The sequence below is a fragment of the Phasianus colchicus genome, chromosome 6, assembly GCF_987193195.1.
Source record: "Phasianus colchicus chromosome 6, bPhaCol1.hap1.1, whole genome shotgun sequence".
In the NCBI taxonomy this organism is placed as follows: Eukaryota; Metazoa; Chordata; class Aves; order Galliformes; family Phasianidae; genus Phasianus; species Phasianus colchicus.
Window position 1 is genome coordinate 50,947,634 of NC_143441.1, and position 13,295 is coordinate 50,960,928.

At 45.6% G+C, this 13,295-nt stretch overlaps 1 long non-coding RNA gene across 1 annotated transcript; it reads left to right on the plus strand.

The window, feature by feature from the left end:
• The first annotated feature begins 1,616 nt into the window (after nt 1-1,616).
• On the plus strand, nt 1,617-9,922 carry LOC149917619 (uncharacterized). Its single transcript, XR_016467568.1, has 3 exons — nt 1,617-1,694; nt 9,603-9,708; nt 9,793-9,922. It is a non-coding gene; the product is annotated as an uncharacterized LOC149917619 (long non-coding RNA).
• Nucleotides 9,923-13,295: the final 3,373 nt, after the last annotated feature.

Consider the following 13,295-nt stretch of genomic DNA (forward strand, 5'->3'; position numbering starts at 1 on the left):
CAGCATCCTTCCAAGACTGTGTGATGGTTTTCCAGGACCTGAAGTGGTTCCCAGGGGGGAAAAAGCCCGGTGCTTCAGCTCAGTATGGTGGCCTTGGTGGGTGTCCACAAAGCCACCGACAGCAGAGGGCAGTGCCACATCAGCACTGTTGGGATGCATTTGATGTTTCACTGTTGTATTTCCAGGATGGAGGGAAGCAGCCAAGTCTGATGGTTTCAGTGACAGTTTCACAGGACAGCAGAAAACAGTGCTGTTGGCAATGTGGTAAGGTCTTCTTTAGGGTTGAAACAAGATATTGGGCACAATGAGAGTGCTGGGCTAAGTAGTGGTCACCACTGATATTTTTGTGTTGGGAATCAGCAGCGGATATACGTTTTAAAAAGAGTTTATGAAACTGAGGGAGACTGAGTTATTACAGGATCCAGTAGTGATGGGACAAGGGGGAATAGATTTAAATTAAAGGAGGGGAGATTTCTGTTAGATGTTAGGGGAAAATTTATTACTCAGGGGGCAGTGAGGCACTGGCACTGCTGCCCAGAGAGCTGTGGATCATAGAATCATAGAATGGCCTGGGTTGCAAAGGAGCACAATGCTCATCCAGTTCCAACCCCCTGCTATGTGCAGGTCGCCAACCAGCAGACCAGGCTGCCCAGAGCCACATCCAGCCTGGCCTTGAATGCCTGCAGGGATGGGGCATCCACAACCTCCTTGGGCAACCTGTTCCAGTGCATCACCACCCTCTGGGTGAAAAACTCCTCCTAATATCCAACCTAAACCTCCCCTGTCTCAGTTTAAAACCATTCCCCCTTGTCCTGTCACTATCCATCCTCGTAAGCAGCCCCTAATTAGTTCCCCCTAATGTTTATATGCTCCCTTCAAGTACTGGAAGGCCACAGTGAGGTCTCTCCAGAAGCTCTCTTCCCCAAGCTAAAAGCCCCATCCCTGTGCTCAGGGCCAGGTTGGATGGATGCTGGACACCATGATCTGGTAGGGGGCAACCAGCCCATGGCAGAGGGATGGAACTGGATGATCTTTGAGGTCCCTTCCAATCCAAGCCATTCTATGATTCTAACCCCTCCATCTGGCTGGCAGCATCCAGATTCCAACACTGGGACCTGATGTCTCACCACTGGGGCCAGCCCTGCCTCCCATCCCAGTGTCACAGGGTGACAGTGCCCTGTAACAGCCACCAGGACTTCCTCAGGCAGCCAAGGCAACCATGGCCTCCCCACCAGGCTTCCTGGGCACATCAGAGCACAGGGCATCTGCAGGGTGACTTCAGGTTTTCCTGCTCCATGACTCAGCTCTTGAGTGGCTCAGACTGTTCCTGTTGCTCCGGAGGCTTCCCTACCCCAGAAGAGACCTTACCACCATCCTTGCTAGGATTTTAGAAGGAAACTTGGCTTCCTCTATGGTTTGGCGTTCCCCTCCCTATGGCTCTGCGTGCTTTTCCCTGTCCATCCTCCACACTGCAAGAAGCGAGGACGTTTGAACAGCACTCCCAGGTTTTGCTGCATGAATCGAAGTTCTCCAGCGTGGTGCCTCCAGCTCAGCGGGGTGGTTGAGTCATAGAGGGAAGGAAAATACCCATGAGGTCATCTCATTCATCCCTTGCTGCCAGTTCTGCATGGGTTCCCCACTGGATAGTTGGCACCTGCTCCCAGACCAGAGTAACTCAAGCAAGGCAGCAAGAGGTGGGGACCTCACCGGGCTCTGTAAGAAGCCTTCAGCTGTGTTTCCTTCCTCAGTTTCCTTAATTAGAAGTGGGCCTGGCATTTATCTGCCATCCGGATATGGTCTGAAATAACAGACAAGAGCCAGGCTCACCGCCTGCCCACGGGTTTTTGGTTATTCCACCATCCCTGGGACCACACCATGCAATTTCCAGTTACTCTTTTTTCACCATCACGTGGATTTCCAGGGTGTTTCCTCACTCTGAGTGATCACACGTGGGCTCAGAGCCAGGATCTCACTTCTTTTCCACTGGGCAGCTGGCATCACCCTGGGGACAGCCCTGAACTTCAGCAATGCACTGATTTGTCTCTGTTGTATCTGTTGTACTGCGTTGTTGTGCTTTTTGTGTTTGTTGTGTTGTGCCTTATTGTGTTGTGTTTGTTGTGTTGTGGGTTATTGTGTTGTGTTTGTTGTGTTGTGTTGCTTTGTGTTTGTTATGTTGTGTTTATTGGCATGCGTTGTGTTTGTTGTGTTGTGGGTTATTGTGTTGTGTTTGTTGTGTTGTGTTGCTTTGTGTTTGTTATGTTGTGTTTATTGGCATGCATTGTGTTTGTTGTGTTGTGTTGTGTTGTTGTGTTGCTTTGTGTTTGTTTTGTTGTACTGTGCATTGTATTGCGTTTGTTGTGTTGTTGTGTTGCTTTGTGTTGTGTTGTGTTGCTTTGTGTTTGTTATGTTGTGTTTATTGGCTTGCATTGTGTTTGTTGTGTTGTGTTGTTGTGTTGCTTTGTGTTTGTTTTGTTGTACTGTGCATTGTATTGCGTTTGTTGTGTTGTTGTGTTGCTTTGTGTTTGTTGTGTTGTGTTGCTTTGTGTTTTTGTTCTATTGTGTTTTATTGTGTTTACTGTGTTGTGTTGTTGTGTTGCTCTGTTTGTTGTATTGTGTTCATTGAGTTGTATTGTGTTCATTGAGTTATAATGTTGTGTTGCTCTGTGGTGTTTGTTGTGTTGTGTTGCATTGCTTTGTGTTGTGTTGTACCTGCCAGCACCCAGTCCCCCAGGGCCAACTTATTTTAGAGGGCAGAGATGTGGTTCAACTATGCCCATTGTTTCCATTGGGAACCAGTTTGAGAGCATCCCCTCAGGCTCTGGGTAGTGCAAATCACTGCAAACAAGGAGAACCTGGTAGCTCCTGTCTGGTGTGTCCCCAGCTGTCCAAAAGAAGAAAAGGCTCTAAACCAACTGCAGTCTGTTACTTTGGAGCTATTGAAGGCAAAGAGCAAAGAGCCTACCATGCCATAGCTTCCCATAGAGGGCAGGGATGCAGGGACACAGTGATGCTGTATGTCCCAAGTTATAGGAGGTGGGGCCACCAGCTTTGTCCCCTGAGACCCATCTGCCATGGGGTCCAGGATAGACCAAGCCATAGCCCATTGAGCTATGCTATGCCTGCTGAGTTTTTGCTCATTCCTCTCTGATTCTGCCCCAAAATGAGCTGATCTGATGGAAGCATACAGAATCAGGCCAGGGCAGAAAGCTGCCATGGGACAGATCCCAAGCAAAACCCCTTACCAAACCTCAATAGGCAATAGGATTCTCTAACCCTCGTTCCCCTCAGATACCTTCTCTTAACTGATTACAGAATCCATTTTAAAATACTTTGAACGAGGTTTAACCACCAGGTCCCCAAGCACCTGTTAGATGGCAGCTATAGTCCACCCAGGCTGGATGGGCATTTTGAGCAACCTGATTTAGAGGGAGATATCCCTGTCTATAGCAGGGGGGTTGGAGCTGGATGGTCTTAAAGGTCCCTTCCAACTCAATCCGTTCTATGATTCTATGATTCTAAGTGTGAGCACTTATTCCTGGCCCAAGGTGACAGGCTCATGCAGTTCTTTTCTGAGCATTGCCAGCTCTCAATAGAGTCAGACAATCTCATAAAATACATCCACAAGGAGCCTCAGGAGGTCATCTGGTCCAGGGTGACTCCACAGTAGGACCAGCTCCTTTTTTTAATTCGTATTTTTGTTTATTTTTTTAGCTCTCACACATACGGTCTGATTTTTGGGTAGTCCTGTGTGGAGCCAGGTCGCGTGGTCCTCATGGATCCCTTCTGATTGGGGATATGCTATGATTCTATGCTTATCTTGTCCTGTTGTGCCACCAGGAGGAAAAAGAAAAAAAAAAAAAAAAGAGGAAACTTCAATAAAAAAAAACAACAGAGCTGCATCTTATGCAAGAAGGGTGATCTTTGGGAATATTCACCTCTTTTTCCCTAATTTGAAGCTACTGTTGGTGAGTTTAGCTAAAGGCAGCACCAAGCTCATGGCTTTTCTCTATGGAGGGAATGAACACTTTCACCAAGAGGTCTATGAGCATTGCATGAATCGAGTCATTGAATCATTAAGGTTGGAAAAGGCCTCTAAGATCCCCAAGTCCAACCCCAACCCACCCCACCATGCCCACTGACCACGTCCCTCAGTGCCACATCTCGATGGTTCCTGAACTCCTCCAGGGGCAGTGACTCCTCCTTGGGCAGCCTGTACCAATCTGATACTGGTGATAATAACCCCAAGTATGTTTTCATATGTATTCTTCCTGAGCTGTGCTATGATCTTGCAAAGGTTTTTCTTTTTAAATTCGTTGGTAACATCAACGTAAATCCCTCTGAGTAAACCCAAACAAATTATCCTTAACATGGGCACCTTTCTGGTGTGATTTCATGGAGAGTCAGGGACTTCATAGTCTGGGCCAGAGTGACTTTGAATGCAATTAGTCCCAATGCAAAGTAAAGCCCTGTTGTCTTTGTGTCAATCAGACATACTAGGAATGAATGTTTTTGTTAGACAAAGCTGCAGGAGGTATTCTTTAGGTCTGAAGGAATAGTGTCAGGCAAGCAGGGATTCTTTTCACATTAAATGGGGAGGATGGTGGCCCTGCTTGTGGCAGGGGGGTTGGAGATTCATGATCCTTGAGGTCCCTTCCAACCCTGGCCATTCTGTGATTCTGTGATATGCTGTAAAACACAGTGAGTTACCAGCCAGTACTTCAGGGTGTTTACTGATAGTTTTCTTTCTTAGGAAAATCAACAACCAGATAGAAAAGAGAGACCTGAATCCATGCAGAGTGGAAGGAGAGTCCCTGGCTGAGCTCAGCAGCTCTTTTTAGCTTGCTGATAACGCTGTGCATAGAATCATAGAAGCAAAGAATGGTTTGGAAGGGACCTCACAGCCCATCCAGCCCCAACCCCTGCCATGAGCAGTGTTGCCACCTACTAGATTATACTGTCCAGGGCTCCATTCAACCTGCCCTTGATCACCTTCTGGGTGTTCCTAACATCCTAGTCATTCCAAATCTCCCCTCTTTTACTTTAAAACCATTCCCCCTTGTCCTACCACTATCAGACTGTGTAAAAAGTGGTGTATGCAGTGTCAGCCCTGATAAGCCCCTGGCCGTGGTGAGCTTGTTGGGGAGATGCTGGAGGTGGTAGGGGACCAACAGGAGATGGGAAATTGGAAAACTTGGGGTTGCAATTGCACAAGAAGAGGCCTTAGGGGAACCCATAGTTCAGTGGGGGGTTACTGTGAGGGCAGAGTTCAGGAAACTGCCTAAAGATCCATAGAAAACCTCATTAGTTCTGCTCCTGTAAAACTTTCTGTTTACCTCATCCTTAGGGTGACAGCTGCCCTGGGATAACCCGTTCCTCTGTCTTTAAGGTCACACACCTTACCACTGTATTGTAGGAATGGATGGCAATGACCAGGGATATGTACAAGTCAAGGGTCTTTGACCTTGAACATATATTAACTGTGCAAGAGTCCTGAGAGGGAAAGGGAGAGACACGATAATGTTGGGGAAAAAAGGGAAAGGTGAAAGAAAAAAGGGTGAGAGAGAGAGAAGGGATAAGAAGCTGCATTTCTGGAGCCCAACAGGACCTTGTTTGTGTGTCCTGGCAGTAGTCACTGTTTTACCCTCAGAGGGAGGTGTAGGGAAATGTGTGCACCCTCCCGAGAGGAAATCCCATGGAATCCTGGAGCATTTTCAGCTGAAGTTTTGTAATATGTGGTGTCCACGTTTTCTAACCATAACTGTCATGTTGCCATTCACAATGAGATGTTTCAAGTTCCTCTAAATAATTACTGCCCTTGTTTTATCATCATCATCATCATCATCATCATCACCATCATCATCCTTTTATCTGTTCCTAGTTTCTTGTCACCATCTCATTTGTTTGTTTTTTTTTCCTTGCTGGTGAAGGACAAGCCATAGCATCTGCTTTTCCTGGACTGCCCTTATGGATGGGGCCAGATGTGGCTGGGATGGGATGGTGTGTGTTGAGTGTCAGTGAGTGGTCATGGGAAGGAAGGAAAGAACAGAGCATGTGTAGGTGGATGGGGCTGGAGAAGCTCATTTGGATCCAGCTCTCTCCACTGCCTTCCCTGTGAAGGGATACAGGATGCTAGTCCATTTTTTAACATGGCAAAGAACAAGACCCAACAACAGTGGAGGAAGAGTAGATCTGGATAGTGTGATAGTGTATGTTTCCTTTCCCTTTCCCTTTCCCTTTCCCTTTCCCTTTCCCTTTCCCTTTCCCCTTCCCTTTCCCTTTCCCTTTCCCTTTCCCTTTCCCTTTCCCTTTCCTTTTTCCTTTCCTTTTCCTTTTCGTTTTCGTTTTCTCCTTTTCCTTTTCTTTTTCCCTTTCTTTTTCTTTTTCTTCTTCTTCTTTTTTTTTTTTTTTTTTTTTTTTTTTTTTTTTGTAATGGACATTGAATTTTTCAAAAATGGATATTTGAGAGGGAGACAGAAGATATTCACAAATTCATGTTGAAATGTTTTGTGCTGGAGAAAAGGCAGAATAAAATATCTGGGAAAAAAACAGCAAGAAAGCAAGCAAGCAAGCAAGAAAGACATGACACATTTCCCTACTGTAGTCTCTGGACTTAATCCTGACCCCACTTTCCAATTCTCTTTTCCAATTCTCTTTGGGGTTCAGGATCCCTATCTTCATCTCTCTTCACCTCATGCCGAGGCTGCTTGAGTTTTGTGGAGAGGTGCCAAGAGCACGATCCAAAACCACTCACTACCTGTGCTTGAGTTGAGATGGCTCAGAACAGTGGAATATCACTAGGATATTTACCAGGGGTCATTTCCTGAGTCCTGCAGCATGGCCACCTATTCATGCCACGCAGGTTAGCCAGCAAACCCATCCTATTGAGCGTCGAAGCAGAAGGAATCCAGCCATGAGATCTGGCAACCCGTCAGCTGCAAAACAGCCAGAAACAAACTGAGCAAAAATATTTTTGTAGTCACAGTATCAAGCCCACCCATTGAACCTGTGTCGGGTATTTTCCAACACTGCAGAAATTCTCTCTTAGATTTTATTTTTAGATGAAGGGTGATTTCGGTCATGTTATTTCACATTTTGGACATTTCATGCTAATAAAAGGGTTTTATTTGATGGCTTTTAGTTTTCTTTTAAAGATTAGTGAAGCAGGCTTGTGATTTATTGAGGCAACTGAAATGTCATGGTCTTGAAGGCTGTTGTCTGGTCTTCAGTTGGAGCTGGGCATGAGAAGAGTGACAGATTTTGGCTAATGAGCCCCCAATTAGAAAAAGTTTCCCATCAGAGAGTTCTCCAATCCCATGAGCAATGGGAGCATTTGAAAAGAGATGTCAAGCTCAGAAGTCAGCACGGTTGTCATGGGTCTGGTCAGCCATGATGTTCCTGGATGGGTGTTGGGAAAAACACAGAACCTATTGGTGGGACTCACCCACCTCCATTCACAGATCTCCAGACACGTGTCCTGCGTCTGCTGGTGGGCACATCAGGCATCCAGGTGGGACAGGAAGGAATGATGTAGGAGTGAAGGGAGACCTGTGTCTCCTGCAGTTGCAGGGCATCTCAAACAGCACTAGATGAGCATATCTGGACACTTGAATCACTCCTCATTGACTGCACTGAGTATTTACATTGTCTGTAGAGGGAGCTTGGACACCCAGGTTGCTTGTAAAGACTTAAATGTTCCTAGGGTTAGGACTGTCTAAGTAGAGTAAAGGATCATGTATGCTATGCTACCTGTCAGTTGCTACTCCGGCTCTCTGCCTGCTTGTTCAGTGTTTAATACCTCCCTGCACAGCCAGGATGATGAAATAATCATTTTGCAATTTGCCAGCTGCTGCTCAGGCTCTTGCTAACCTTATTCCAGCCCACCACATCTCTGAAATCCTTTACCACTTCTTTCCATCTAAAGTAGCAGACAGAATAAAAATGCCAGCTCTCAATAGGTAACTCACTCCTGGGGAAAATGTGAATATCTGTACTGAGCTCGCTGGTGCAGCTGGGGTGGTCTCCAAATACAGCCGTTGCCATGGCTCAGGGCTGAACTGTGTGATGCTCTCATATTTAGGCATTCAGCTATGACTGATCATGGGACACTATCATGATAAACAGGCCTCCAGAACTGGCCCCAAATCTGCCAGTTGATATATATTTGGACAGTATGGTTTCCATTCTGTCCTCGAATGAGATTCACTGAGTTTTGTGTAGATGTCTACAGTGTAGATGTCTCCATCAGAAATAGACTAGGCTTCCAACACAGCTATTGGAGATCTACAAAAGTAAAGGATTTCAGATCATAGTGCAATGGGGAACTCTCTGTTTCACTATTCCCTAGAACCCTGAGATACGCAGAGAGGTACCTCATCTGACAAATGTACAGCTTGCAGAACATCTACCCATTCCAATTCCCTATAATATCCTGAAGAAAATGTCACAGTGTTTGGTATCTGTCTCTCATCATGACTTTGACATCCTGATGGATCAGATTCCCCCATCATTCCATCACATCACAATTTCTCCTTCTCTTTAGAATGTAGAGAAGTGGAGAATTTAGTACCCTGAATTTCTAGCAGCATCCCCAGGGAAAATGATAGACAACTAGTACTGGATAATCCATAGAGCGAAAATAAAAGATGATGGTTGGACTAGTAATGCATATAAAGGCAAGGAACACAATGCAGGGATTAATTGGCACTGATAAGCTAGAAAGGAACAAATAATTCTGCCCCATGCAAGAACTGAAGGGTGCTTCACCAATGCCTCCCACTGAGCAAATCTGTGGCATAGCCACAGTGGCTATGGAGCTTGGGCATCGCATTTCTGCATCCCCAGCAAAGCAACACGCAGACAGATGGCATAGAAAAGCAAGGGTGAAGGATGAATGGCAGCTATTAAGCCTCCTGGGGTTTGATACAGAGCATGGATTTGGGCAGGATTCCTTTCCAAGGTCAACACAATGAAAATCTTGGGAGCAGCGGCCTTGGAAGCACGACTGGCCACATAAGAGTCCAAACTGAGCTATTCCATTGCAATATCCGCACGGCACTGGCAAGATGGACAAGTCAGGGTGCTTTCTGTATAGGACCCATTGTTCAGCAAATCAGAGAGCCTTCCTCTGTGGTTAATGGGTCAGCAAATTCTGTTGCTTTAATGGTTAATCATCTACTCGCATTGTTCAACGAGTAAACCCGTGCAGATAATGCTCTGTGCCTACAGTTCATGTGACAGGCTTCCCAGCTGTGAGCAGGGAAAGTGTTTGGTGCTGGGAGAACAGCAGAGAGGAGGAATGCTAAGCTCCAAACTGTTGGAAACATCTGGAGCAGTAACACGCATAAATACATATGTATGTCCACATGCAACCACACGTGTGCACGTGTAAAAATGTGTGCATGAACAGACACACAGATCCACATAAAATAGGTCCAATCCCAGACCATTTGACAGCTATTAAATGACTGCCAGATATCACAGAAATGACTACATGTTGCCATGCACATGCCATGCCAGCATCTTTTATGCACCGAGTCAGGCTGAAGACCAACAACACGTAGGATTTCAGAGTCTCACTAGTACCTCTCATTCCTTTTGCACAGGCACCATACAGCTCCATACTTCTGGATTCCAAATTCACACATCTCATCCCTGCATTGTATGCTGTCTGCATAGATCCAGCAAAGACTGTTTGGACCTCAGAGTCAGGTAGCCAAATTCTATCACAAATATCCTTGATTTGCTGGTGTCTTGCTTTGACATCTTTAAAAAAGTGAATTCTTTGAGTCTTAGGAGCACTGGAGTCATGCAGATGAGAAGTTATATGTTGCCAAGGTCGTAGCAGGAATTCCTGGATCCAGTCTTCTGATTTACTACGTTCAGTCAATCAAACTACACAATTATGTCTTGAATTAAAAATCTCTTTTTCTGTGGCATTGACAAATGGACACTTTAGCTTGTTGAGAGTAATGGGGATTTCAGTCTAAACTACTCCAGTTTGACAAGGGTTAATTTCATGTCTGGTCTAAACTGAGCATCCAGCCACACTTTCTCCAGATGGTCACTACCAGAGCATGACCAGTGTCATCCCAAAACAGGTGTCTCTAAGAGGGGATGGAAGGAATCACCGACCTTTGGTATGCTGGGGTTGTGCTCTCTATAAGTGCCATTAATACATTCCCATCTCCCTCAGTAGGATGCAGTGACTTTTGTATATGGTAAATCCCACAACCAGGCAACGTAAGACTGGGTAATCATTTTACTGCTAGATGAAAATAGACACATCTCAAACAATAGAGCTCACAGGCCAGACAAAGGGTTCCCCACAGCAGCCTTGAAATGCTTATGACTCAATACACTCGATGCACTTCAAGTCCACTTAGGAACAGCCGCCTTGACTTTGTGTCATCATCTAGGGTGGTAAGAGGTAATAGGAGAATGGTCTACAAACACTTGGAGTGTTTGTTCCTCCCAGCGGATACTTGTCACTTGGGAAGTACTTCCAGCCTTCCAGGTTATGGATGGGTGGCTTTGAAGTCCAGGTCTACTTCCCGACTGGAGAGGCACCAACACCTCAGCCTTGCCAGCTTCTTTTGTTGTCAACGAACACTGTGATGGATGATGGGGAAAGGTCATGGCCATGAGGTTAAAGGATCAGCAGTAGAAGTTAGTCCCTATCTCCAGAGACAAAATGGGCTTAAATCCTAAAAACAGTGGGCAGCCTGTATTTTCTCTGCAAGGAAGTAGATTCAGACTTCTGGCCTAAGCTGGCGTGGATCTTTTTGCCCTGGTTTCAGACAGAACTTCTTCCACTTGCCCTTGTGCTACCAGTATCTCCATTTTGAGAGCAGTCTGTGGGACACAGCCCACAGCCTTGCTGATGCAGATGAGCCTTTGCCAAAATAGCCAATTCCATAAAATTAAAGGTAACAGAGACATAGACCTGCCCTCTGGTTTCGCTCAGCAGCCATGAAGCAGAGCTCTATCTCCTATATTCCAGGATTTGTTCTATTAATACATATGAAAATTCAGGACGCTTTACTCATCTCAAGGCAGGAATCTGTGCTTTCTTCCTAGCAAAAATAAGCCTTGACCTGTCTCAGGCTTTCTATACTCACAGGAGTATAGAATCATGGAATCGTTTGAGTTGCAAGGGACATTTAAAGGTCACCTAGTCCAACAGCATGACTCCTCTAGAGAGGAGACAGCAACTGAGTTGAAGAGAGGTCTCAAATAAAGCCCTGTGAAGGGTAATGGAAGGAATGGAATTGTTGTAAGACAAGGAAGGAGATGGGGTCAGTGTATCCACTGCTGAGAAAGGGAAAGAATAAGCTCATCTAGATGTGAGGAAACAAAGAGCTCTGAATGCAGTAACAGAGGCTGAAGTTAAACATTAGTGTGACCTGTCTGCAGACCCAGCAGCAGCACTGACCAGGCTGCAGTGGGAATGGGTCACTTATAGAACACCAGGCTGGGTCTCCCCAGCCAGGGACTTCAGGACATCCAGCAAAGCGTTCTGGTGCCCAGGGAACTAAAAGTCCCCTGCTCACCAAGGTGAATAAATCAGTTGAACAAAGAATTTTTTACTCAAAGGAGAAAAGGAGAAAAAGAAAAACTCCCCCCCAGAATGCCCAACACAGAACATTGCAATGTGATGCAAATGACCAGGTCTCTCCGCAACCACACTCCTCTTTCTTCCAGACCCAAAGTGTTTTTCAGCTAAAGAAAAGCAGCAGAGTTCAAACATGCGTTTCTTTACAATGTCATTTCTCTTCCCAATGTGATTGCTGAGGAAATAACTTGGGTCAAACTACCCGGACACTAATTTTCGGTGATTCCCCTTCTGAATGTCAATCACTCTCCCATAGCAAGCAGTTTTATATTAAAACTTCCTAAGTGCTTCACATGAGCTCCATATGGCCAGAGGCAAGCCTGGCAAGAGCCCAGGGCTGCTCATTCATAGCTAGCCAGGAGACTGCTGGTCACAGAGCTCTCATCCAGGAAAATCATGATGAGATGGAGACCCACCTTCATCTCCCAGTCACCAGATATTCACCAGCTTGGCTGTTCCTTTGACATTTGCCACTGCCAGTTAAAGCTCTGCTGACGATGGGATGCTTTTGGATGAACCATGTAGAAGCAGTAAAGATTGGGTTTGGCTATTCATTGAAGAACGTTTTGTTGAGGTTTTTTTTTGCTGTCTACATCTGGAGGCACAATTCAGTTGCTTAACACAAGTCTGCAATGCCATCTAAAACATCCTGTGGGATCTCCCAACAACCTCCAGTTGCCACTCTGCCTGAAAGCAGGTTTCCAAAGGTCCTGTTTCCTGCAGGCCACATTCATAGGGATGTCCAGAATGCCTCAGTAGACATTCACATTAAGGCAACTGAACCAAGCTTTGTGGTCTCTATATGAACAGATATCTGAACTCCCATTACTGAACTCCAGATCCATGGAGATCTGATCAGTGAGGACTGTGGGGTGGTTTGGTCACGCTCATATCTCTGAGTCTCTTGCTCATGCCAGGGAGAGCAGCACAGACCAATGTCAGAGAAAGGAGCTCAGCTACCATGGCATTTCCACTAAGGACATGAGCAATCAGTCAGATATGCTTGGCAGACACTCAGTGACTGCTTTACTTCATCTTACTTGAATTGACTGGATTCAGAATAGCATTTTGGGGGTACCTTTATGGGGCCCACTGGCTTTCAAGTTATGGATTAGCTTGCACACCACTGCCTGATACCCACACGCAAAGCAAATTTTGACCTTGGAAAGAGCCAGTAAACGGACTGTTTGTGGTTCTGCATTTGCATCCTTCCATGTATGCCAAGGATGCTAAGGGAGCTCTGATCACTGTTTCTCCAGTTTATTTTTACTGTCCATCTTCTGGTTTTTTTTATGAATCAATGCCAGTTTCCTAAGAGAAGCTAGTAGGAAAACTTTCTGCTGTGTGCACTGTAGACACTGGACATGCTGTCCTATTTCTTTATGTTGTTCAGAAGGAATCACACAACACTGGACCATGTACACAAGTCACACACTGGATGGTTTGCTTTGAAACATTTGTCCAAGTTTTTCATTTTTGCATGAAATTAATTTATGTGTGTATCTAAGGATGAGATATGTATGTTCAGATCAATCAGTATGTAATTGCTGGAATTACTTTATACTTTCTAAGCCATTTCTGGGAAAAATGTAGTTTTCCTGGGAAGCACATTTAATGATGTAGATTTGGTCATTTTGGGGCAGCCAACCTGTCTGGAGTGGGGATGCCATGCAGATGTCTGGAT